The following is a 27,679-nucleotide window of genomic DNA, read 5'->3' as shown; positions in this document are numbered from 1 at the left end:
CTCCCCAATATTTCATATCCTTCTTCTTCTCTTACTTTTCTACTTTAGCACTTGTCAATATCTAACACACTATCTTACACACTAGGTCTATTTTACAAGCATATCTTGTTTACTGTCTCTCTCCACTCATTAAACTACAAATTCCACAAGTGCAGGTATTTTGTCCATTTTGCTGGGTGCTGGGTCCCCAATGCCTAAAACAATGCCTGGCAGAGAACAGGCACTCAATAAACACTGATTTAATTAATTTATTAATGATACAGCCTTGCCCAACTTAATTATGTTTGTGGATTCATGCCACAAATTCTTGCAGTCATCATGGTATATTTAAGCAATAAGCCAGTTGCTGTTCTGGTTGTACATTTCTCAACCTGGTTTCGAGACCTCTCATCTTCCTGGTCACCCTCTGGATGCTCAAGTTTTTCCCATTTCCAGATTAGGTTCCGGCCAGTTTGGAGTACAACAGAACACTCTGAACTCATAACATCTGTTTTTTACAAATGAAGCATAAGGCTGGCATTAACTATTCTCTTATCATATCTACCCTGTGGGCTCAACTTATACTGAGTTTAGGGTCAAATAAAATTAACAAAGAAACTTAACTCTAATTTTTCTCCCTTCACATAAACATATAAATCAAGAAATATTCCCATCCTCTAGTGAGGTCTTTGGTTTCTGATCCTAAATGTAGAAATTTTCTCGTATCTCTACCTCACTGTAAGATTTTTTTTTTTTTTTATCTGCCTTTCTCCCCAATACCAAAAGTAAAAAAAGAGATTGCATTGTATTCATTTGGCATAGATGTTATCAAAGTTATAAACAATGATTCTCTAAAAACTGCAAGCTCTTTCATCTACCCATCCATCACTGTAAGATTCTGCTCACCATTCCAAACCTCAAGTGCTTTTTAAAGCAGTGTTGCTTCTCAACCTTTTTTCGCTATCATTCCCAAAGGAGACTTTTTAGACATTTTTCTTAATCATTCTCCATGAAACTTTAATAGCACAGATATACTGTATATGTCTATGTACTTACACTGTATATGTTTATATACTTATGTATATTGTGCTTGAAACATTAAAAGATAAAATTTCTACCCTCCTCCCAGCAATTTCACTTCTTTGAACACGCATACTTTAAAACCTTGATTCTGTCAACTACTACATTACCTTAACCTTTCTAATTTTACTTCACAAGTAAATTTGTCAACAAGAAAACCATTTCAGTCAAAGATGAAAGTTGTAACTAACAGAAGTCAAGTACAGAGTCCAACAGCACCAGAGGAAAAGCTTCCCTCCCAGCTGATGCAAATCCACTAAATCTACCATTTTTTAAGTATACTTATTCAACGAGCTACAAACCCACCAAATACCCACTCAGTATTTTCCATCTTCTTCATAAGGACAGCATTTTGTTAAACTAAACACTCTGTTGAAAGCAAAAGACAGCAGTCCCTTGACTAATACCTATCGAACCTTCTTGAAATCTATTTTAAAAAGAAAACAAGATTAGCACAGAATGACCTGTTTTAGTCTGTCCTAAATCCCTCTAAAATCTGTTACTTTTCTTGGCCTTCTGGTCCAGGTAATCCCTACCTTCACTCTTCTAAGAATTTCCTGTTTCCCTAAGTTCAGATTAGTATTTTTTATTTTCCACATTATGTATTAGCAAATGTTTTAAATGCAAATCTGACCATTCTGCTTCCTGGACATTTAAAATCCTTCCAGAGCTCCTCCTACCTGTAAGATAAAGTCCCAACTCCTCAGCATGATATGCAAAGCTTTCCACTATGAAGCCAAACAGTGGCAACATCTTCCCACTTCTAGAAAGCTTTTTCATAATCATTTTACTCTGTAGAGTAGAAATGTTCTTACACCCAAGCCCCAGCACCTACCTGCCCTCCCCAACCTATCCACTTCCCCTTAGTCTGTGCAGATTTGAGAAGCAACACCACCTCCTCAAAGAAGTCTTCTTCCCCACTCTCCAACCTAGCGTCACAAAGCATTTCACAACCAGCTTTACAGGCACTCTGCCTACATCTGGCAATTACTTGCTTATCAGTCTGTTTCTCCCACAATTGAGCCCTTCAAAAAATATGCGCAAAATCTGCAGCAACATGGATGGACCTAGAGATTATCATACTAAATGAAGTAAGTCAGACAGAGAAAGACAAGTATCATATGACATAACTTATATGTGGAATCTAAAAAAATGATACAAATGAACTTATTTACAAAACAGAAACAGACTCACAGACATAAACAAACTTACGGTTACCAAAGGGGAAAGGGGGTGAAATTTGGGATTAACATATACACACTACTGTATATAACATAGATTAAACAAGAAGAACCTACTGTATAGCACAGGGAACTATATTCACTACCTTGTAATAACCTACAATGGAAAAGAATCTGAAAAAGAACATATATACAGGTAGATATCTTTATCTACCTATCTAGCTAGCTAGCTAGCTAGCTAGCTAGATATGGCTGAATCACTTTGCTGTACACCTGAAACTAACACAACATTATAAATGAACTACACTTCAATAAAAAGTTAATTTAAAAATATATATATGGGCAAAAAAATGCACTAAGAATACTTCCTTCAAGCTGATCATCTAAACTGTGAACTTGACACTAACCTTTGTGCCCTCAGCACCAGGAATGCCACGACCCTATGGGAACTGGAAGCCCAATATGTATTTTTGGAAGTACACAAACCATAAACAAAATATAAAATAGATAAACAACAAGGACCTCCTGCATAGCACAGGGAACTATACTCAATATCATGTAATAACCTACATTAGAAAAGAATCTGAAAAAGAATATGTATGTGTGTGTGTGTGTGTGTGTGTGTAACTGAATTACTTTGCTGTACACCTGAAACTAACACAACCTTGTAAATCAACTATACCTCAATAAAAAAGTAGAATATATAGTTGTACATTCATATAATTGAAAACTATAGAGCAAGGAAAAGGAACTACAGTTACAAGTAACATACGGATAAATTTTACATGTTAAGCAAAAGAAACCCAGTACATATGAAAACATGCTGTATAATGCCATTTGTACAAATTTCAAAAATATGTAAAAACCAATCTCTGGTGTTAGAAGTCAAAAGAGCACTTACCTTTGAGGAAGAAAGAGGGCTAGTGATTGCAAAGACGTATGAGAAGGCTTCTGGGGGTCTGCTCTCTTTCTCGACCCTGCATAGTGGTTACACACGTGTATTCATTTTCTGATAACTAATTGACCTGTATCTTTACGATCTGTGCATTTGATATGTATTCTACTTCTAAAAAGCTTTTTTAAATCATCGTGGTAATTTTAAAATTTTTCCTACAAGCCACAGGTCATCCTAGTTATAACCTTTCTAAAACACTTGTAGCCACTCAGCCTATTTTGTTTTCATGCTTATTATGTGCCCTTTTCTCTTTTATATACCGCTTAAAACCTGGCTTCCTATGAAAGTAAAAAGACAGACCATAGAATAGGAGAAAAATTTTGCAAATCATATATCTGATAGAAGATGTGTGTCTAGAGTATATAAAGAACTCTTACAACTCAATAATAAAAGGACAACTCAATTATAAAATGGGCCGAGGATCTGAATAGACATTTCTCCAAAGAAGATATACAAATGACCAATAAAAACATGAAAGATTCTCAACATCATGTCATTAAAGAAATGTAAATCAAATCCACAGTGAGATACCACTGCACACCCATTAGGATCACCAAAATAAAAAAGCCAAACAGTATAGAAACAAGTGTTGGCAAGGCTGTGGGCAAACTGGAACCTTCATACACTGCTGGTGGGAATGTAAAAGGGTACAGCTACTTTGGAAAACAGTCTGGCAATTCCTCAAAAGGTTAAACATAGAGTTACCATATGACCAGAAATTCCACTCCTAGGTATAGACCCAAAAGAAATGAAAACACATGTGCACACAAAAGCTTACACATGAACAGCAGCATTATTCTTAATACCCAGAAAGTGAAAACAACCCAAATGTCCATCAACTGATGGATAAACAAAGTGTTATATATCCATACAATGGAATATTACTCAGCAATAAAAATAAAGTACTGATTCATGCTACAATGTGGATGAACCCTGAAAACATTACGGTCAGTGAAAGAAGTCAGTCACAAAAGACCATATACTATATGATTCCATTTATATAAAATATGCAAAATAGGCAGATCTGTAGAAACAGAAAGTAGATTAGTGGTTGCTTAGGTCTGGGGGGATGGGAGGGGCGAGAGCTAAAGGGCATGAGGTTTCTTTTTGAGGTGATGAAAATGTTCTAAAATTGTGGTGATGGTTGCACATAGCTGTGAATACACTAAAAACCATTGAACCATATACTTTAAATGGGCTAATTATATGATATGTGAATTATATATCAATAAAGCTGTTATTTTTTTAAAATCTGCCTTTTTCTGCAATGGCCTTTAACAGCTGTGCTGACTTCTTCAGAAGCGGGCCTCATTTTTCCTTATCAGCGGGATTTGAAATCCTACAATCACAACTTTTGTTTCTTGGAGCTCCCTACCTATCTGGATGAAGCCATACTCCTTTTTATAGTTCTGCCGGCCTTGGAGGTACACTATCTGTTCTCTGAACTTTGTGAAATCTCTTCCTAAAAATTCAGGCCAAAAGATTCTCTTCCATCATGGCAAAACCCCAAGACGAAATAGCCACTTTCACCCAAAGTTCTCGGTATGAATCAGTTAGTCACAATTTCCATCTTTTGCCTTCTAAGAAAAGAACTACCAATAAGTCAAGGACTTATCAGATGTCTCCATTTATAGGGTTGAGATTTCCACAAATATACAGATAGTTGAAACACACCATTTATAAACTATTTTATCCCTGTGCCAGCTTTGAACTTACACATATTTATTCAGGGATGCATTTCAGATTAGGTTCTGGGATTGCAAAATCAAAAAAGACACAGCCCCAGCCTTCAAGGTTTAACAGAAGAAGCAAACACAGAAAAATAATTTTAAGATGTTTTGACAAAGCTCCCCCAGCTTCCCTCTATCCTGGCACTTAAAACTTGACTTGTAATTTTCTGTCACTCATCTATCAACCTGGCTCACGCTCATGAAAACAGATCCTCCCTTTGAATCCCAAGGACTGAGAGTGCCCTGAACACAGGACAGTTTCAACCAACTGTTTGTTGATTGAACATGTGAATGAAGAAGCATGAGTATGCAAGGAGAACCAAATGTGTCCCACACAAGTTCCTGTCCTGCCCTCTTAACCTCAGCTCACTGTTACAAATCCCAGCCACACCTGGCTGAGGCTGGCAGGCAGCAAATTAAGCTGAGAAAATACCCAAGTTGATTCCTTCCTCTGTCCACTCCCCTTTCCTCCATCTGAGCTCTTAGCTTTCCTACCCCTAACCTCTCCTCACCTGATACCCAGGGGGAAATGTTCAGGATGACCTTTCAAAGACAACTACTGATGAGATGGGATTTTCCTGTGTAATGCAGATGAAATTGATTTTATAAATCCAAGAACCCACCCTTACAACCCAAGTGAAATGTATCTTTCCATCAGGGTCTTTAAAAATCGGAGGGAAAGATACTAGGAAAACTGAAAAGCTGAGAGGGCTTGTAAGAAGGAAGGACGGGGCTTCCCTGGTGGCGCAGTGGTTGAGAGTCTGCCTGCCAATGCAGGGGACACGGGTTCGAGTCCCGGTCTGGGAAGATCCCATATGCCGTGGAGCAACTAGGCCCGTGAGCCGCAATTACCGAGCCTGCGCATCTGGAGCCTGTGCTCCGCAGCAAGAGAGGCCGCGATAATGAGAGGCCCGCGCACCGCGATGAGGAGTGGCCCCCACTTGCCGCAACTAGAGAAAGCCCTCGCACAGAAACAAAGACCCAACACACCCATAAATAATAAATAAAAAAATTAAAAAAAAAAAAGTAGAGGAATTTAAACAAAAACTCCTAAAGAAACTCAACATTTAAAAAAAAAAAAAAAAGAAGGAAGGACGGGTAACTGGCATCTCTTGGACATCTATTATGTGCCAGGCACTGTGCCTGCTGCCACCCCACTGCCATCCTAAGTGCTCCCATCTATCAGTACTAAATCCCACCTCTGAGAAGGACGTTACATACACTGTCTCATCTCATCTTGACAATAACCTTGTGAGCTAAGCATCAGCACTGTCCCCTTTTTAAACAGTAAGAAAGAGGTTGAGAAATGACCTGAGGTCACACTGGTAGGATGGAACCCAGGTCTCCAGTGCCAAAGCCCGGATGCGCCACTGCCACTTACTATGAAACACTGTGTAACACAGACCGGCACCTTAGCCCCCGACTCCATCTTCTAAATCTCAACTATAAAAAATGAGGAAAATTCCTTCCTCAAACATTGGCGATGGAAATTAAATGGGACAATATATCAAAACAAGTGCTAGTACATAAATGACCCTGAAAAATAACACTGTTTCTTTCCTTGTTTCTCCTGCTATGAATTCTCCCAGACTTAAACCCTGGGCAAGCAGTGGACACAATGTAATTTGTATATCATCCCTCACATCCTGTCCTGGAGGGTAGGCTCTGCCTTACGCTGGTAGAATAGATAAGTGAAATCAGTGTCTGAGAAAAGCATCTGGGATGCCAACTACCGCCCTACAAACCGTCAGAACCCACCACACTTGTACCCGGAAACTATTCAGAGAGAAATCTACGGTCAAAGCAGCTCTGGTTTTGCTCCCAGTGCCTCCTTCCTGAGGAATCCCAAACACCCCTCCCTAAGGCTGCTATGCTCCGTGTCACAGCCCCAGCGATAGAAACGCTGCACTTTTCCCAGGGCCTCTCTTCCTTCTCCCCATCAAACTGCACCTGAAAGCCCTCTTTTACTGGACAGATCTCTCTGTTTTGCTTGTTTTTAGAAGCCATTTTTAAAAGACAGGGAACATGAAAACAATGGTGGTTATCCTTGGGTGATAGAATGGTGGATGACTTTTTTCTTCTTCAAACTTTCTTGTAGTTTCCCAATTTTCCACAAAGCCTTATGCAATGCTTTCATAATAAAAAAGAAAGACTATACATTGAAATGATTTCCTTAGTCTCCTGCTGGTCATTTTCTTTTATTCTTCCTGAGTTCCCCAACAAGCTGGCAGCATCTTGAGAACAGGACTGCTAAATTATCTGCACAACACTCAGCACAGGGGACTTCCCTGGTGGCGCAGTGGTTAAGAATCCGCCTGCCAATGCAGGGGACACGGGTTCGAGCCCTGGTCCGGGAAGATCCCACATGCCGGGGAGTAACTAAGCCCGTGTGCCACAACTACTGAGCCCGTGCTCTAGAGCCCACGAGCTACAACTACTGAGCCTGCATGCCACAACTACTGAAGCCCATGCGCCTAGAGCCCATGCTCCACAACACGAGAAGCCACCGCAATGAGAAGCCCGTGCACTGCAACAAAGACCCAATGCAGCCAAAAATAAATAAATTTTTTTAAAAAAAACAAACACTCAGCACAGTATCTGATGCACAGCAGGTGCCTGGCACAAAACAGCTCAATCAGTAGCTGTGGAGTGAATGATGAATATTCGGGTAATATTTAGAAATGGACTTCATCGACTGATGGTGGGCAGACCAAGGTGTGAATGTGGCATGTCCTTAGGGGACTTGGATTATTGCAGTTGTGTATCATTATTTACAAGGTAGCTTTCAAACAGTCAATGCAGTTAAACATGAAAAGTCTGCAACCTGAAGACAAGGTGAACTACTCAAGGTGATTCACTGCTGCAGTGGTCAACCAAGACCAGGATGGTGACAGATGTAAGATCCTTGTGCATCTTGCTATGAATGAGGGCACCACAAACTGAGTTCATTAAATAACCTCGGGGCTCCGGGCCCTACTGAGAAGGCACATCTTGGCCCTGGTCAGCCACCAAAGTTCAAAAACACACTTTATTATTTTTTTTTTTTTAGATAGAACTTACCTAATTTTTTTTTAAGATTTTTTTTTGATGTGGGCCATTTTTTTTAAAGTCTTTATTGAATTTGTTACAATATTGCTTCTGTTTTTTGTTTTGGTTTTTTGGCCATGAGGCATGTGGGATCCCAGCTGCCCCACCAGGGATCGAACCCGCACCCCCTGCACTGGAAGGCAAAGTCCCAACCACTGGACCGCCAGGGAAGTCCCAACAACACACTTTAAAATTAACCTTTGTCCTTAAGATTAAATAAGCCGAAATACTAAAGCACACTCTAGAGGGTTGATTTAACGTGAAAGAGAAGTCTCAAATATTTGGTTTGGAGGAATGACCTGAACACAAAGCTTAAAGAACGGTATGCTGGATTCAATAAACATACAAAGCCCACAACTCAATAGAAAAATCAGGGCAGTAAAAATGTTCCCCCTTTTCACCATGACCTAAGTTAACTAATTAACTTTTACTAGTGACTTCAATTCTGTTTGATCAATTGAATGTGTGTTTCCTAGAAGCACACTTGATTGCCAGGACTGATCTTACACCTGTTTTTTGTATTTGCAATTAACTTCAGTTCCATTAACCTCTCTTTAAAAATCCATGTATTTCTAACATGCCTCCGACCTCTTAAAAGACACTTATTTCAAAACAGTGCAGATGCTGACGTGATGACAGCACAATAATTTTAGGGCAACAGGCAGAAATCAATGACAAGATGATAACTTCACAGCAGAATTCATGCTGCAAGATGAGAAAGTAAGCATTTCACCCAGAAAATACATTTCTCACGTTTTTTGGTCATGCCTTCAGCTGGGAAGTAAAATGAAAGTGTTCTTACTAGAAGAAAAAAATTCTGTGGTTATTCCAAACTCTGTGCAGATTTCTATTTATTTCACCACAATTATAAATATTTACATTTCCTCTAGCTATTTGTACTAGACATAGTAGGAACCCTGAGCCTGGAACTTCTCTGGCAGGTGGGAGCCCCTCGTGAGGTTGTTTCCCACATCTCAGAAAACTGACCAAAGAGAGCATTCAATGACAACTATTATTTTGACTCCACTGGAAGGGAGAAAAATACATTATCCAAAAATTTGGATAGGGATCAGACATAGTCTTCTTCAACTCCTAAAAGTTCACTCATGTACCACCCAAGTTTTCTTGGTGAAGCAATAGGAGGAAGTAAGAGAAATGGAAAGAAATGATGTTAACTCCTGTGTAAACCATGCCTGAGTCCCCTGGAAAAGTGCAAATAGAGTCTCAAAACAACACAAGTTACTGAACCTTTCCAAGCTCCAGCTTCATCATCTGTTAAATATTTATAATACCTACCTCACAGAAATTCCATGAGGATAAAAATGAGATGGTATAAGTAAAGAACCTACCATAAAACCAATGCATGGGGGAAGTTCAGCGGAAGATATTTATGACCATTGTTAACGGAGCACTGTGGAGGTCATGTTGACAGGCCAAAGTCCTACAACAGATACAGGGAAAGAGACCACCAAATGGGTCACATGCCAGTTCTGGGAAATCCAGATCATCGCTTAAGATACAAAGAACTGTCCCTGACTCTCCACCGTGGTACAACACGGCCACCACGCTTAAAAATTACACCAGCAAAACTAGCCTTTCACTGGAGAAATGGGTGGGGAGCTTCATCATCAGCATGGTATAGGGTTTAAGGGTGATGGTCATAGCAACCCTATTATACGTAGACAGGCTTTCTAGCATTCCAACAAGAAAACACATCCTATGCACACAGCCAAATCATGATTTCAACCATCTGGTCCCAACGGACGACTGTACTAGACAATTCCTCAGCTCAGTGGCTATAGCAATGTCTGTTAATATGTATAAGAAGAAATTCTATAACAAGAACGCAACATCTTGGCTCCCACTCAGAGTCCTAATATCTATCTTGCAGGCTTATTATAAAGATTAGCAATAATGTGACACGAAGTGCCTGGCACAGTGGGTACTCAATAAATGGGAGCCAATGTAAATTTTATTACTAGAAAGCAACAAAATCAAAAGGATGAACCTGTCATGATGCAATTGGGAATAAAGTTGTTCCTTTTCAAGCGAGAAGTTAAGCTGCATGAAAACGACTGGTTAAAGAACACAGTAACAAGCCTTACAACGGGGAGTAAATCAGTCAACAGCAGGTTAATCAGTTTACCACCCAAGAATGAATGTCAATGGGCCCGTCCCTCTGGGTCAAATAAACAAAATGAGAAATGGTTCCTATCCTCAAAGAATCTACATCTGCCTGAGAAGAAATCACAGGGTGTTTCACGGTCTGTCTGCATGTCCCCCTTGACTCGAGGTCCTACGAAAGCAAAACCCACAATTTTACACTGCCACACGATGCACGCATTCAATAAAAATTTGGCAAACAAATGCGACACTCATTGGATCTTGGGCCTAAAAGTGTTATCTAACTCAAAAGTTTCCAAGCCTGGCTTCATTACTCAATCTGAACTTTCCAAAGACTGAGAATCTGAGTACTTAAAATGCTGCCCAGGTGATTCTGATACTCCAGGGAGACTGAGAACCATGCCTCTCACTGAGCCCCCGCGAACTGTATGTATGAATGGCCTTTACAATGACCCGGTCCTAAATGATCCTGCCTATGCATGCGATGGGGAACAGAACATAGCCTGGCACACCTGCATGCAGCTCTAGAAAAGTCCTTTCTGATGCTCATTCAAACACCTGTATTTACTCACCGTTCTACCCTGTGGGGTCTGAGAAGACAAAGGTAAACTCTCCTCCTTCCCTAAGACTGATTTTCAATTCCTGTGACAAGGGATGACGTTCCTTCTGAGTCTACTCCAGGTTAAGCATCCTTGATGAATTATGCATTAATTATTAAACTGTAAGCTCTTTAAGTATACAATGCAGTACAACAGCATTCCAAACAAGGGAGAAATCGAGGTGAGTTACAGCAACCAGAAAGACAGCAATGAAGGAGGTGAGCCTTGAAGGCTGAGAAAGTTACAGATAAAACTAGAGTTCAGGGGCTGGAACTGCCTCAGCAGGGACAAGGGAGACAAGATAATGGTGAAAAGCAAGATACGCAGGGAGGGGGATAAGACAGATAAAGAACTAAGTATATTGATTTCACCTACGTTTTGAATTGAATGGAACTAAAATCGAAAATGAACAAAGGCTCAAAGGAAGTCAGAAATAGTTGGGAAGAGGAGAGAACAGAGGCCTTGCACATGAAGGCAGAAACACAGTCCTACAGTCCTGGAGAGGCCAAAGAAACCAGATGAACAGGAAAGGAGAGACCCAAGAGAAAGGTCACGAAGCAGGCAGGAAAGCGCACGTTTTGATGTGCTGGAACAACTTAAATTCCTCCAGGTGGCACACGTACGTAAACGATCCATCAGAAAGAATAATCAGGCAAGACACCCGGAGCCTGGGGTTAGCAAGACTCAAGCTGGTCAGAAAGGAGCCTGCTCCAGCCACCCAGGTATAAAGGTCAAGGGTCTGTATCAGATGGTGGCGATAAAACAAAGAGGACGAGTTGAAAACGGTCAATTCAAAAGGAAGAAAAAAAGGCAAGGCTTGCTCCTGGACCAGACCCAAGGTAAAAGAAAGGCAAGAATCAGAGATGACTTCTCAGAAGTATCTGAAATGCTCAAAGAAGAAGCAGGCAGTGGTCAGGCAGAGAGAATCAAGCAACCATGCAATGGAGAGTAGTGAGCGCATTGGTGGATTAGTGCCAGGGTGGCTTTGTGTACAAAAGCTTCAAAGTTCACTCCCGGTTCCACAAACGCACCCGGCAACAGGTGGTTTTGCTATTTTCTCTGGTCCCAGCACAGGCTGCAGTTTCTGTGTCAGCAGACAGGGAATGTCTGCTTTTGACTCTGAAATATGTAACATTACCACCAAAGTTAAAGTGCTTTGATAGAGCTCGGTGAAATGAGCCAGGCACAAGAGAACACATATCGTATGTTCCCATTTATAGGAAATGTCCAGAAGAGGCAAATCTATAAAGGTGGACAGTAGGTTTGTGGTGGCCTAGGGCTGGGGGCAGGGAAGTGGGGTGGGATTGGGGAGAAATGGGGAGTGACTGCAAATGGGGCTGGAGCTTCTTTTGGGGTGATGAAGATGTTCTAAAATTGTTTATGGTGGTTACACTACTCTATGAACTACTGACCTGTACACTTCAAGTGGGGAAACTGTACAGTGATTAAAACTCAATAAAGGTTATTAAAAAAAAAAACCTTAGGAGTGCAATAAATAGGTACTATGACTTCAGAAGCTTAGAGATTATCTCCCCAGTAAAAATGATTATTAGACTAGAGTTCAAATAAAAAGCCATTAGGCAATCTGGAAATCCTAAAAGATTTTAGAAAGTCTAGTGAGTTGTATTCCTCCTAGGAGAAAAAAATTAGGCATGGAAAAGATACAGAATTAAATATATAGATGCCTTTCAAATTATTTCTTACAATTGATGTAAGTTTTCTAAAACGTACTTCAAAAGGAAAGACAAAGGCTTAGGGTTTTATCAGACAATTATGTCAAGTGATACTGTACTGAATACCTATAGTTCAGTTTCTTAGAAGCTGAAATAAAATAACATATAGTAAGCCGATTCAATGAAAAGCAAAAAGATTATGTAACTTAACAATTATTGAGCAGATGGGTCAACTTATTTTATAAATTTGAGGACCTGAGAAAAGCCCTAACAGAAAGAGATGTCCTCTTACTTGAAAGATACCAGAGAACTACCCAAGCAATTTCTCCTCCACAATATCTACTGAAAAACATAGTTCCTGTTCCCCCGACGCCTGGCTTCAGTGTTAAAGCCATTACTGCTCTTTCCACTGAACACCCAGAATATTTTTTAGACCAAGTTCCCAAAGATTGTCAGTTATTCATCAAACGTTACATTCGCTACATGTGTCGGGCTCTCAAAGGCACCCTTTAAAAATGGCTTTACCTTCTCCTGCGTCACATAACCTGCAATGAACACACACCGCCGATGCCAATTGAATCTTGTGAACCACGGATGAAACCAGGAGGGCAGTGAAGAAAGAGCAGCAGTGTTTCTGTTCAAACTGCCTTATGGGTGAGAAGAACCAAGAACCACCATCCTATCTCTTGACTGAAGATGTTCCTAAAGCAACATCTAACTGTTGAGAAGGTATCAATTATCAGCAAATACTGCATTTCAAAGACACAACCATTTACTACTATCTCAAAGGAAAGACATGTAATAACTTCAAAATACCACTGATTGAAATATGACTGATGCTTTCAACACTTTTATTTGAATCTTAAATGAATTTTTTTTTAATTTATTTATTTATCTTTGGCTGTGTTGGGTCTTCGTTTCTGTGCGAGGGCTTTCTCTAGTTGCGGCGAGAGGAGGCCACTCTTCATCGCGGTGCGCGGGCCTCTCACTATCGCGGCCTCTCTTGTTGCGGAGCACGGGCTCCGGACGCGCAGGCTCAGTAATCGTGGCTCACGGGCCCAGCTGCTCCGCGGCATGTGGGATCTTCCCAGACCAGGGCTCGAACCCGTGTCCCCAGCATTGGCAGGTGGATTCTCAACCACTGCACCACCAGGGAAGCCCTTAAATGAATTTTAATTCAGTGGATTCAAATATATAGTTAACATATTTCACCTGCCCAGAAGAAAATTTTAAGCAATCAAAAAAACCTAGGAATATGTAAATAGGCATTCTGAATCAGGAAACAAGGAGAATGGTCTCCCTAATAAGTATGGTCTATTAGACCTTATTTGTTAACTGATCCAAGTTATGGAAAGCATAAAATAATAGAGACTTTGAGAAAGGAAAGAGCCAGGGTTTTTTCCTACTACAACATCCTCCCACGTACATAAAATCACTCTGGCCTGAAGCCATGTTTATTAAGGGGCGAGTCTGGTACCGTACACCACGTACTGCCCCAATGGCTCCACACAAAGTGAAGCCCTCTGACACGCCGGAGGGAACCAAAATACCAAGTACTCCCAAAAGCTGCTCAGGAATCACAGAATGGATCAAAGAGAAAGCTTTTCCATCTATCCAGAGAGGAAACCAGCCTTTGGAGGGAAAATGCCAACTTTCCACAATACATTCTGGCCTATGAGTTAAGCAGTTCCACAAAGTATGTAAGATGGAAACTAGTCTACTTTCCAGAAATAATACCATCACAACGAGACATTACTTTAGAAGTCTGAACTTTTTTGCTCTCATTTGATCTCAAGAATTCTGAGAAGGGCAAACACTTTCCCCATTTCACACAGATGAGAAAACTGAAGCTCGTTGAGGATTAACAGACCTGCCCAGCTGCCAACTTGACCTCATCCACGGATACCTCAAACCCAACATGTACCTATCAGCTCAATTCCCCACCCAAACCTGCTCCTCCAGCCTTCCCCATTTCAATACCTGGCACCACCATTATTCCAGTTGCTCAGGCCAAAAACCTTGGTGTTCCCCTTAACTCCACTCTTTCTTTCACCGCGTATCATTCACCCTTCTGTGAGCCATGCTAGCCTCACTTGAGATGAGTCCAGAATCCAGGCACTTCTCTTCTCCTCCACCATTGCTATCATCACACCCCACCTAGGTCATTGTTAGAACCCTTTAATATCTCCCTGTCTCCACCTCTGCCCCCACAATGGAGTTCTATTCTCCACACAATGGAGTTCTGTCCTTTAAAAATATGTCAGATCAAAACCCTCATTCTATTCTCAAATATGACAGATCAAAACCCTTTGTACAAAACCCTCCAGTGGCTTCCCTTATCACTCAGAGTTGTTCACTGCTGTATATCCAGGATGAGAACAGTATCTGCCATCTAGAAGGTGTTTACTGAATATTGCTGATGAGTAAGTGAAGGAAAAATGGCCACAGTCACAGAGCCAGGGCTACACAAATCTTCCAATGTTCTTTTGGTAACAGGAGACCAGATTTATAACAGCCAACAATCCACATGAGAGAAAATTCTTAAATTTTACTCTGCGTAACTGAACCTTATAACACATAACACATAATCAATACTATGTCAAATTTCTAACAACAAATTAAAATAAAAATATCATTTTATAAAGCCATGAAGGGACTGCCCTGGTGGTCCAGTGGCTAAGACTCCAAGCTCCCAATGCAGGGGCCCGGGTTTGATCCCTGGTCAGGGAACTAGATCTCACATGCATGCCGCAACTATGAGCCCCCATGCCACAACTAAGACCCGGCGCAGCCAAATAAATAAATAAATATTAAAAAAAGAAAAAAGCCATGAAATCTCACACTAGGTTATCTGAGTATTACAGATTTGGCAGCACAGGCAACTGCCAGCTTATTGTCACAGCACTGGTACGCAGATCTTCTGTGTGACATGATGTCACCATACCTCAAGACCACCTCATACATAAATGACAAGGGCTCTAAGAGACACAGAACTGAGCACCTAGGAGAAGAGGTGCTAAGCATTTCTAAATCTCTACACACTGGCACTACACCAATCATCTGAAACAGGAATTAAGTTTCTAGCGTGTTACAAGTAACATCAGAAAGGCTAGCTTTAAAATTGTGTCCTGCCAAAATTACAAGGAAAGACTTTCAGCTGAGTTAAAATGTTGATTATTTTCAGATCAGAGTGAAATTAATACTAAAATTATCCACCAATGAGGAATTTTCCCACTAAAATGTTTGAGTTAAAAACCAAAACTCTAAATTTCTCTTTTTTTAAGCTCTTTCAAAAACACTTCTACTACCTGCAAAAGAAAGCCCTAAATCTCACTAAACCATAATAATAAATTCACAGAATTTTAACAGTTGGCCTTAAAGGAAACTTAATTCAACCTTCAACCTTCCTATTACAAATGAAAAGGTTACCTGGTATATAATAAATGAACAATGAAGACTTGTTAAATGAATGAACAAATCAATGAAGATCCAAAAGGGGTATATGACTTTCAAGATCTCACGATTAATGGAAAAATCCAGAATCAGCCAAAACTAGGTGTTTAGATTCTCTTGGAGTGGGCTTGGAAGTAGAGGAAACAAAGATCTGAAAACCATATCTGGGTCCCCAGGAAAACCTTAAGCAAAATTCATTAAAGCCAGTTTCCTTCAGTTCTGTTACTTAGAAAAGCACTTGATAAAGTAAATTTAGCCAAGACAGATCTCCTTGGAAACCAAAAGGCAGAATTGTCTAGTGTTTCTTTCTTCCTCCACACAAAGAATATTTAATGTAGAACTATTTTCATAATAAACAACTACAATTGTTTTGCATCAAAAGTAAAACAGGTGGCCTTTGGCAAAAAAAGAAAAATCCAACCAGATGAGAGGAATGGAACACTGAAGAGGACCACATCAATCACTAAAAGAATATCAGCCGCATGAGGGCAGGAGCCATGCATCCTTTTTCCACTAGAAGCAGCCCCTAGCCCCTGGCATATAGTGAGAGTCAATAAATACTTATGAAATAAATGAGTAAATTACTCCTTAACGGACCCACCCATGTAGACTTAAATTCATTTGGTCACCACTAAACAACGCTTTACTACAGGCCTACTATATGCAAGCATACTATATTTTTCCTCCATAGAAGTTCTACCAATTGTCCCCTCAAGTAATACACCCAACCAAAATATCCTTATAGTTTTATTAAGAAGGTGAGAAAGTATGTCTTAAGTAGCCTAAATTACTTACTAAAGCAGCCACTGAGTTTGCTGTTCTGTGTTCAATCTCTCTCCTTCAACTCATCCTATACAACCCAGCCAGGTGAATTTTGTGTTCTTTGCACATCCTAGAAAATAAAACCGTACTGTGGCTAAGTATTCTATCTCTGTATGCGGCCCACTGCTATTCAATGAGCAGAAATAGCAAATCAGCAACTACTGGATTGGAATGGGGAAGACAATAGAGTGTCAAGGAAAAAAATAGTGACGGGTCTTATAATAACTGATCCCCACTGCAAATCTTGAGATTACTATCAGAGGCTTTCATTAAAGACCTCCCTTTAGTGCAGTGATAGAACTGACACAGATGGTTTGAGGTTTTATACCCACTGAGGTACACATCCAAGCTTCAAGACCAATTCAAGGTCCATCACCTTTTTGAAGCTTTTGCAAGCCATTGTATTCAATATCCAAGGAAATGCTAGACTATAGCTCTTACTATACTAGTTGCCGATTGACAGCCTCACATACATTCTGCCATTTAAATCACCTCACTTCATTCTTTAAGTGGGTCTAGTCCCCTCCAAAAAATGAAAAATTCTTTGAATTGTTTTCTCAATTGTTAATTTCTCTATTACTTCTCTATTTCTCAGCACCTACGATAGCATAAGTTAAAAATAAGTGTCACTCAAACTTCCTGATTTCAAAATGTATTACAAAGCTAAAGTAATCTAAAAAGCTAAAGGTGGTACTGGCATAAAGACAGACAAATAGATCAATGGACTAGAACAAAAAGCCCAGAAATAAACCATCATGTATATGGCCAGCTGGTCTTCAACAAGGATGCCAAGACCACTGAAAGGGGAAAGCACAGTCTCTTCAATGAATGGGGCTGAGAAAACTGGATATCCGCACACAAAAGAATGAAGCTGGATCCTCGTCTTACACCACAGACAAAAATTAACTCAAAATGGATTAAAGACCTAAATGTAAGAACTAAAACTATAAAACTTCTAGAAGAAAACACAGAAAGCTTCATGACATTGGACTTGGCAACGATTTCTTGGATACGATGCTAAAAGCACAGGCAACAAAAGCAAAAATAGACAAATGGGATTACATCAAAATTTTAAACTTTCATGCATCAAAGGACACAAAAGAGCAAAAAGAAAACAAAATGGGAGAAAATATGTGCAAATCATGCATCTGATAAGGCGTTAATATCCAGAATATATAAAGAACTCCTACAACTCAACAACAAAAAATCAAATAACCTGCTCAAAAAATGAGCAGACTTGAAAAGACATTTCTCCAAAGATGATATGCAAATGGCCAACAAGCATATGAAAGATGCTCAATATAACTTATCAACAGAGAAATGAAAATCAAAACCACAATGAGATATTACCTCACACCTATTAAATGGCACTATCAAAGAAACAAAATAACAAGTGTTGGCAAGGATGAGGAATAACACTGGTACACTGCTGGTGGGGTATAACCTCTATGAAAAACAGTATGGAGGTTACTCAAAAAAATTAAAAATAGAGCTACCATACGATACAGAAATCCCACCTTTGAGTATATATCCAAAGGAATTGACAGCAGGGTCTCAAAGAGCTATGTGAAAACCCATGTTCATAGCCACACTATTCACAATAGCCAAGAGGTAGAAGCAACCCAAATGTCCATCTATGGATGAATGGATAAATAAAACGGGATATATACATACAATGTAATATTATTCAGTCTTAAAAGGGACGAAAATCCTACCACATGCCAACATGTATGAACCTTGAGGACACTATGCTAAGTGGAATAAGCCAGTCACAAAAAGACAAATACTACATGATTCCACTTATATGAGGTATCTAAAGAGGTCAAATTCATACAAACAGAAAGTAGAATGGTGAGTCCCAGGGATGGGGGGAGGGGAAAGGAGAAGTTGTTTAATGGGTATAGTTTCCAATTTGCAAGATGAAAACAGTCTGGACTTCTGTTTCACAACAATATGTATATACTTAACACAACTAAACTGCATACTTAAAATGGTTAAGATGGTAAATTTTACACTACGTGTTTTTTATCCCAATAAAAAAAAGTAAGTGCCAACATGCAAACACCAAGTTGGATTTACTTGTTCTACAGCCACTGCCGGAGTCTAAGCAGCCTGACCCTTTTTTACCTGCTGGCAGTCATTTCCAAATTTCTTCCAAGTTGTCTTTTTTAATCAAGGGAACTGTACACATGATCGAAGGCCCTCCCTTTACCTTACTGTCAAGCATAAATCCAAAAATGACATAAAAGCCATTGTGTTCTCAACTGGGTGGGAGAGAAGCGTAACAGAACCACCTACTGAGTTTCTTCAAACCACCCAACCCATCCACCCAGAGTAATACCCCAGAGTTCTCTGCGATCCTGCACCCTCCCCCAAACACACACCTGACCCAACCCGCTGAAAACCACTATTTTAAAATGCTCCCTTGAAAATGACCTTCAGAACAATCCCACTGAAAGCGATTATTAGGCTGAGGCTCTAACTTTTAATAAGCCTTTTCTGTGAATCCTATAGCTCTCCATAACGTATCATGTATCTACTGAAACATTATTTTGTCATGCAATTATCATACCTCATTTCCTATTACAAAGGATCAGCACTAAGATCCTAATTTAAAAAAAAAAAAAAAAAAAAGTAACACTGAGACTCTTGGAAGAATCACAGGCATTTCTCAAACTGGAAAAGAGATGAGGGTCAGGAACCACATTCAGTCTCAAGCCTCCTAACAGGTTTCCCAAGGGCACATTCTGAGCCAGGAGTCAAACCCCACCCCAAACATATATACACACAGAGCACCGTCTCTTTACACATGAAATTCCAGCTACTCAGAAGTTAGACTCTGGCAAAATATATTGGCAGAAGCTTCTGAGGTCTTCGCTGGGGCAGCCAGAAGTATGGTTAGGGAAAAGGGAGGAGTTAAATCAACTACACACTAACCCTCATTTCAAGAGTAAGAACATTTGTTTTCTAAGTCTTTGGAAGAAAAGGCAATATGGTTCTCAAAAGTCACATACTTATATTTCTTGCAAAAATATGGGAAAATACTTCTTTCCATTTTTTTCCCTAACTATGTACAGGTGAAGCAAGGAATAAAAGTTAGTCAAAGTGGGTGAAAATTTTAGAACATTCTATTAATGTACAATTATATATCCTATAGGTATCTCCTTATAAGTACCCTCTCTTCTTGAAGGCATGAGATACCACAGTTCAGTTATCAGTTGCTTTGCTGAAAGCATCAAGAAATGAAAAGAAACTTGTAAAAACAAATAGTCAATCAATTCTGAGAACTAAGATGTTAAAGGAAATGCAAGGAGCTTAGAATATATCAAACTAGAATCCCTATCTAGACAAATAATTGAATTGAAAAAATTGAAAAAAATGAATTAGAAAAAGATAATATAGAAGCCAACGTAAATGATACTGATCATAGTCAAGTCTCGATTATAGAAACGTGGTCATTCAGCACATGGTCCTTTGCTTTTTACTTCTAAATAGCTTTATTCTGAGACGTTTGGAACTCATTCTAAAAGGAAGCAAGACATTAAGCCACAAAAAAACAATCAATGACTATACTTGTAGCTTTGGTAAAAGGCTTCCTGGAAAAAACAGAAAGAGAAAAGAGGAATAACCAAAATTCACTCTGGTGTCTGCGAAATTCATTTAACCTAAGACCTGCTTTGGAGGAGGAGAGAGGAATAAAGGAATCCAGTGGCCGCCACGGGTGGATGGCCAGTCGGCTCAAGTTGCCTCTGAGTGACCCCTGTATGTGTGCAAATCAGTAACTCTCCCTCTCCAGGCCAACGTTCTCCAGCAAGCATACATTCTCCTCGTGCCTCTCCATAATTGAAAAAAAGGGAAATCTAACATTATGTAATTGCCTGCTTCCCACAATTTAAAGTTAGGCATACTACAATCCTAATTAGAGGGAGAACTTAGTGCAACGTGACAAATAACAAATTAGAAATCTAAAGGCTGAAAATTCTCATCCCAGACCTCCGGAGGCCAAGAGAAACAGCTTTGCCTGCCACTGTGGCACACCCCCAATGCACTACTGTTGACTAACGTCCAATGAAAGAACCCCCTGACATACCTCTGTGTCACTGTGGTGTCATCTCTCTAGATTTTCAAGAAAGCTTTCATGTTATCTTTGCAACTGGGGTTACCTCACTCTTCCCAGGCCAGAATAAAAGGAGAAAATGGATGTGGACCAGTCCTTACCCTCAAAAGATACACCCAATGGATTTTCTTACCCACTTGATCACAAACCCAATCACACTCATGCTATTCTAACCCTCACTCAAATCACCTGCCTTTAAGAGATCCAAAGAAAAGGGGCTCTTTCCCACGTTTCTATGACTCACTCCACAGCTCATCAGAAACCCACCAAAAGAAAAAATGAGCTATCATCTGAGAATAAGTAACTTAATTTGTATTAAACCTTTGGAAAACAAAGTGTCATCAAAGTGTGTGGGCTTTGTTTTGCTTTTTTTTTCTTTATTAGCTAAGCACAGAAAAAAACTAAGAACAAAAATCCAATGAGGCCAATTTATTTCCCATACCAAACCAGTAAACATGCAGTGGATATAAGGTTGGACTGTCAATCTCAAGTGATAGTGGAAAACCCCTATTTTAAATAGCACCGTATGTGGAACAGACACAGATTTTTGTGTGAGTGCTGAAGCAATAACATAATGCTTTACCCTCCTCGGGAACGGGAGAGTCCCTCATCTAAAGGGCAGTCACCCAAGTGGCAGGGATGTTTCTTCTCTCCTGGCTCAGATTACCCCAGTGGAAGTTGGGTGGTGCTATAGAAATCACTCATGTTTTCAACAGGAAGCTCCTACAACACTGTCCTGTTTTATGTGCAGTTATACCTCCACCTAACAGATCCTCCCTAGCCCCTACCCCTGCCCCCAGTAACCCGTACATGTAGCCACTGTTCCAAAAATAAGGGAGGCACAGCACTTCCTTTTACAAATGAAAAATGAGTTTAACAAGAGAAAAAAAAGATGGTCAACTACAAAAAATTAAGCCTGGCTTCTCTAAAGAGCATATAAGTATATTATGCTCTGAGTTAACCAAGATTCCTTTAAAAAAAAAAAAAACCTACAGGCTCTACCATGTAAATACTTTAACTCATAATTTCTTTTGCCATAACTTTGTAATTTGAGTAACTCTAAACCTGAGTTACCAAACACTACATCCGTGTGGTTCATGGCTTTTCAACCTTCATGTACATTTTGTTTCAGTAAGTTTTTCTTCTTCTCATTTTAGACATGTAATAAATACTGAACACTTGAGTGGGGGGGAAAAAGTAGTAAATAAATTTTAACATAATAGACTCTAAGGTAGGGGGGAAAAAAAAAAAAAACCAGGGAGCAAAAGAGTACAGTTAAATCTGAAAACCTGCCTTCCAATCATTGCATGATCACTGACTAGTTCTTCTACACCCTTTAAAAAAATCACTTCAACTTTCTGGGCTTCAGTTTCCTCATCCGTAAAATGGGGAAGAAGGGCCAAATGATTTATACTCAAAATCCCTTCTAAACCCAACAATCTATGAATCTGTTCATCAGGAAGCAAGAAAATGCAATTGCAAGTAAGACTATGGTTTACAAATTACTTTCATACATATATTCTCAATAATTTTTGCAGCAAGGCAGTGAAGCAAGCATTGTGCCCACTGCTGCAAAAAAAGACGCTGTTTCAGAAAGTTCAGGAAGAGGTTTGATTACTTTTTAAGATCCCATAGCTGGAAAATTTGAAACCCAGGCCTTCTGAGGACAAATACTGGGCCCCATTATTTAAAAAATTAATTTAGGACTTCCCTGGTGGCTCAGTGGTTAAGAATTCGCCTGCCAATGCAGGGGACACGGGTTTGAGCCCTAGTCCAGGAAGATCCCACATGCCGCGGAGCAACTAAGACCGTGCACCACAACTACTGAGCCTGCGCTCTAGAGTCCACGAGCCACAAGTACTGAGCCCACGAGCCACAACTACTTAGCCCACGTGCCACAACTACTGAAGGTCGCACGCCTAGTACCCGTGCTCCTCAACAAGAGGAGCCCAATGAGAAGCCCATGCACCACAACAAAGAGTGGCCCCCCGCTTGCCGCAACTAGAGAACGCCCGCGCGCAGCAAAGACCCAATACAGCCAAAAATAAATAAATAAATAAATAAATTTATTTAAATTTATTATAAATTTAAAAAATTAATTTAAATAAGTTACAACTCAGAAATAATTGCCTGCTCTGCAAAACTTTTATGGGGGCTTCAGTGTATCAGAACACCAAACCAGGGAAGGTCACTACAAATGGCCCCATTGCACTGTAAGTTCCTTGAGGCAAGGAACACACTTTTACCCACCACTGGAATCACAGAACTCAACAGCATGCCTCCCAGACAGAGGCACTCAATAACTACCTTTTGACTTAATACAAATCTCAAAAGATTAGGAATATGGTGACATTATGAAGGAAAATTTTTTTTCTGAATTTGAGATATGAACTTCTGTGATCTGAGTCAAAAGGAAGAAAGAAGCATTCTATATCAGAGCGCTAGCTCTATACGTGGGGGATGAGTCTATTTGTCTTCCTTAGAGAAAGTCCAGTTTGGTCAGTGAATCAAAAGGCTCAAATCTGCCACGTCACCTGAAAATCTTCAGGCTAGGCACACTTCATACGCGCACTGAAGTGGACCAACAGAAATGACAGCAGGACAGTGAAGACCAGTAGAAGCACATAACCATGTTATCATCAATCACTACATACCTCCTCCTAAACGGGAAAGAGTCAAAGAATATTTACTCTTACACTGTTCTGCCTCTTCTCATGCTCCTGTTTCACAGCTCAAAGAGACAGAGAACAGCCATGTATTGAAAAACTCAAACTGCAAAAGTAAGATAGAACAGACACACGTCCCAACTCATAGTCAACCAAGATCCTCCAAAGTTTTTACAGAATCGCTCATCTCAAGCAAAATCATGACTTCAATAAATTTACTAGAGGGACTTCCCTGGTGGCACAGTGATTTAAGAATCCGCCTGCCAATGCAGGGGACATGGGTTCGAGCCTTGGTCCGGGAAGATCCCACATGCCGCGGAGCAACTAAGCCCGTGCGCCACAACTACTGAGTCTGCGCTCTACAGCCCGCGAGCCGCAACTACTGAAGCCGGCACGCCTAGAGCCCATGCTCCGCAACAAGAGAAGCCACCGCAATGAGAAGCCAGCGCACCGCAACAAAGAGTAGCCCCCGCTCACTGCAACTAGGGAAAGCCCACGCACAGCAACGGAGACCCAATGCAGCCAATAAATAAATTAATTAATTAAAAAAAATAAAAATAAAGTTACTAGAAGGTGTATTTTAAAAGTTGTTAAAAAAAATTAAGATGTGGCTGGCGGGTGGGGGTGGGGAGACCTACACCAAAATTACACACCTAATTCAATGCAAAAGCAAAGCAAGTAAGGAAGTCAGGAAATAATAGCGAAAGGGTACAGTTAAAAGATTCTTAATACAAAATTTCAGTGAGTTGCTTTGCAATTATTATTGCAATTATTACCAGGAGTTCAAGTCAACCTTGTCACAGAATCCGATGATGAACTCACAACTAATACTGACACTTCAGCGCTAAAAAGTTCACTGCACCAGAACTGCAATTTCGAACTCGAGGAGCAGTACCAGGAACCCCAGAGAAGCTAACAGCAACACCTACTGACTGTCTTGAGCCACTTGCCAAACTTGTTCTCTCAGTCAACTAGAGAAATCTAATGATAGTCAACTTCAGGAGTCCTTTACTTAAGCATAAAGAGATAAGAAAATAAGTTGTCAGCCACATAATACCATTCATCCGGCAAAATCTCTTATTTTGCCCCTAACCATTTACGTGCAAATCATCACCCAAATCATTTTGAATGCACTGTTAATTGCTAATGCCTGAGTATAATTTATTCCATAGGAAAAATATGTTTTAATATTAATATTCTCGTTAATAACTGGTATGTCATCTAATAGTCGGACACTTCAGTGACCATAAACTTCTTTATGAAAACCTTTTATTTGAGACTACTGCTGTTTCTAGTGTTCTATATTATTTCCATCGGCTTTTTTTTTTTCATCCTGGTAAAGGTGGCTTAATTGCAGCTTTCAAAAAATGAAAAGGGGGAAAGTGAAGGTCATTAAATCAGGATTTTAGAGAAAATTAATACTGTTACTAAACTGGGTGCAGAGAAGGATTCCATAGGACTTCATCTTGTACTTTTCCAAAAGATGAAGTCAGAGAATCTTTGCCTTGGATGAATATTCCATATGAGAAAACGAGAGAAAGTTGACACAACTCCCACAGAGTACCAGTATAAAAACAATGTCTTTAAGAGTCTGAGTCAGAGTTTCAACATGAAAGGTTTGCTTTATAGAGGAAACGCCAACCCCAGTCCATCCAGACAGACCTGGAACCTGATTAAAGTCAACACCTTTACTCTAAAATTTGCATCGCGTCACTGGCTCCCAGTTTAGAAATGTAATCGTTTAGCAGGTAGTAAGAATTCAGTAAGTGCTGCCTCTAAAATACCCGTCATGATAAATAAAATCTGTAAGGAAAATGCAGTCTAGGATCCATCAGTCCCCAAATGCTTCTCTTCAAAACAAGCATCAACAACTCAAACATCTTCCTTGAAAGTGAGCCATTTCCCTTGCCTATATGTTTTCCAAATGGTGAACCCGATGAAATTTCAACCTGTCCAACAAGATTACTTGTCCACCTAGAAATGCCGTGGAGCGATAGGGAGCTTGGCAAATACCCTTTAAGGTCAGGATAGAAGTTGGAAACAAATGGGGCGAAGAAGAAAAACTTCTTTTTTGCAGTACCTTCTCGCCTCCCCAGCCCTCTTGTGGTTTACTTGCTCCAAGAAAAGCAGGTTAGAGCAGCTCCGGCTTTCACTCCCCCCCAGACCCCGGGAGAGAAACGAACCACCCGCGGGCAACGAGCTGCTCTTCCCCCTTTCTCACGATCAAACCTCTCGGCCTGTCCCTCCGGCATAGCCTGCAAAGCGCTCACCCACGTGACTGAACTGGAAGAGTCTCCCGGTGGAGACGAGAGCAGCCTGGTGGGCGCAGCCACCCCAAGGGGTCGCGGGTCTCCTGGCCTCTCGCACAGACGCCGGGCGGAGAGTTGTGCAGATTCGGATTCCGAGGTGCGCGCGCGCGCGCGCCGGGTGCGGTGCAGCTCGGACTCGCCCCCGCCGGGCTGCGCTATCAGCACGCCACCAAATCGGAAATAAAACTTTGACCGGCCTCTCGGCGTCCTGCTCCGTGCCCTGGACCTGCCCCCCGGCCAGAAATGGGGTGCGGGCTGTCAACAGTCTTGCACCCCCGCTCCCCTGCCCGGACCCGGGGCGCGGGAGCCACTTACCGCTCGGCCCGGCCTCCCGGTGCCGCCGCACGTCCGGGGCGCGTCCGCCGCGCGCTCTCCCTGGGGTAAAAGAGAAACCTTACAGACGGTCGGCGCGCGCTCACTCGCCGCCTGCTCTGCGGAGAACGGCAGGCGGCGAGGCAGGGGCGGGCGCCGAGCGGAGGGGGACCCGGGGGAGGCGGGGGCGGAATCAGCCCAACTCCCGAACCTGGCTCCGAAGGAGACGCGGAATGCAGGCTGGAGAGCAGCCGGCTGGGGCCGCGCTCCCGGCGGAGTGGGGGCGGAGGTGCCCCCGTCCCCGGGCATCAACTATTGTCTGGGCGCTCGGGTCCCCACTCGCGCCGCCTCCGAGGCTCAGCGCTCCCCATCCCACCCGCCTGCCTCCAAGAGAAAAAGCTGAGGGGGCGGCCGGCGCGGGAAGCGAACGCGGGGTGGCTGAGCGGCCGGGGGCCAGAGTCCGAGGTGGACGCCGGGGAAAGGGGAGGTGCGTGCCGAGTGGGGGAGGGGACAGGTAACTGCAGAGGAGGGGGGCGGGAAGGCCCGGGAGGATTGGTGGGGGGAGGAAATGAGGAGGGAGCCACGGAGGTGGGAGAGGGTGGAGTGGCTGGGAGGGCGGCCTCTGAAGCCCAGACCTGGCCCTCCCCGAGGACCCTCCTCCCGGAGACTCAGCGCCGCTCTGACTTTTCGTTCACTCGCTCACGCACACAGTGAACTCGCTCACAAAGTTGCCGGCGGTGGCGGCGCCTCCCTCGCCCTTCCCCTCCCCGCCCCATTCCTTCCCCTCCTTCACTCCCTCCCCAACTCTCGGGTGAGATCACCTCTGTGCAGCTCAGCTCTGCGCTCAAATCTCGCGAGAGAAGAGGCAGCTCAGCCCAGACGGCGGGGGAAGTGGTAGGAATTAGAGGAAGGTGGGGGACCGCGGAACTCATAGTTGCTATGACGACGGCAAAGCCCTGGATTCTTGTCTCCTGCAGAGAGCCCAGGCAGCAAACGTGGGTGCCGTTTGCAACCTGCCCCCTCCCTTGCCCGACGCCCTAATGGTGGGGAAAGCAAGGGCAAGAAGCTAGAACCTATTTGAGAGGGCATCCGGAGAAGACCAGCGTCATGATATCTGGCTAAATTTGGCAAATGAGGCTAATTATTTAAGAGATTCTGAGATAGATTTCTGCCATAGAAGTCAGCACATATCTGAACCCCCAATTTCCTACCATATATTCAGTTTTTCGACCTTCCTGTCTAGTCTCATCCCCCACCCCTCACCCACTCCATACGTTCCCTCTCTCCTCCCCGCCCCCCCCCCCCCCCCCGCCCCATCACCACCGCCACCATCAGACTGAGATCCTTGAGGACCTGCCTTATCCATCTTTGTATTCTCAGCGCCTCCACAGGCTTGGTACATAGTAGGTATTTACTTAATGTCTGTGGGGGGAAATGAACGCCACAAGCTGTACGTGTCCTCAGTACTTTCACCCTACCCTGGAAAGTACTTAGGCTTAGACTATGATTTTCTGCTCCACAGTTTGGCTTTTGACTTTGCTAAACTATCCTTCCCCTTCTCTTCACACAGAGTTACCTATTTTTCAAGAGTT

The 27,679-nt window shown here is 41.8% G+C and overlaps 1 protein-coding gene across 11 annotated transcripts in view; it reads right to left on the bottom strand.

The window, feature by feature from the left end:
* Window positions 1–26,783, bottom strand: part of SIPA1L1 (signal induced proliferation associated 1 like 1) — a 376,514-nt gene extending 349,731 nt beyond the window's left edge. For 4 of the 11 annotated variants that reach the window (XM_059914540.1, XM_059914539.1, XM_059914550.1 and 1 more), the window contains exon 1: window positions 26,091–26,641. The gene's annotated coding sequence lies outside the window, so the exon portion shown is untranslated. Of the gene's footprint in view, window positions 1–25,736; window positions 25,860–26,090; window positions 26,643–26,722 lie in introns of those variants that run through there. The other 7 variants (XM_059914549.1, XM_059914553.1, XM_059914554.1 and 4 more) reach the window with 4 other exon arrangements.
* Window positions 26,784–27,679: the final 896 nt, after the last annotated feature.

This window comes from Balaenoptera ricei, chromosome 2 (genome assembly GCF_028023285.1).
Source record: "Balaenoptera ricei isolate mBalRic1 chromosome 2, mBalRic1.hap2, whole genome shotgun sequence".
Taxonomy (NCBI): Eukaryota; Metazoa; Chordata; class Mammalia; order Artiodactyla; family Balaenopteridae; genus Balaenoptera; species Balaenoptera ricei.
The sequence above is the reverse complement of the archived record's forward strand: the minus strand, read 5'-3'. Positions and strand labels throughout refer to the sequence as shown.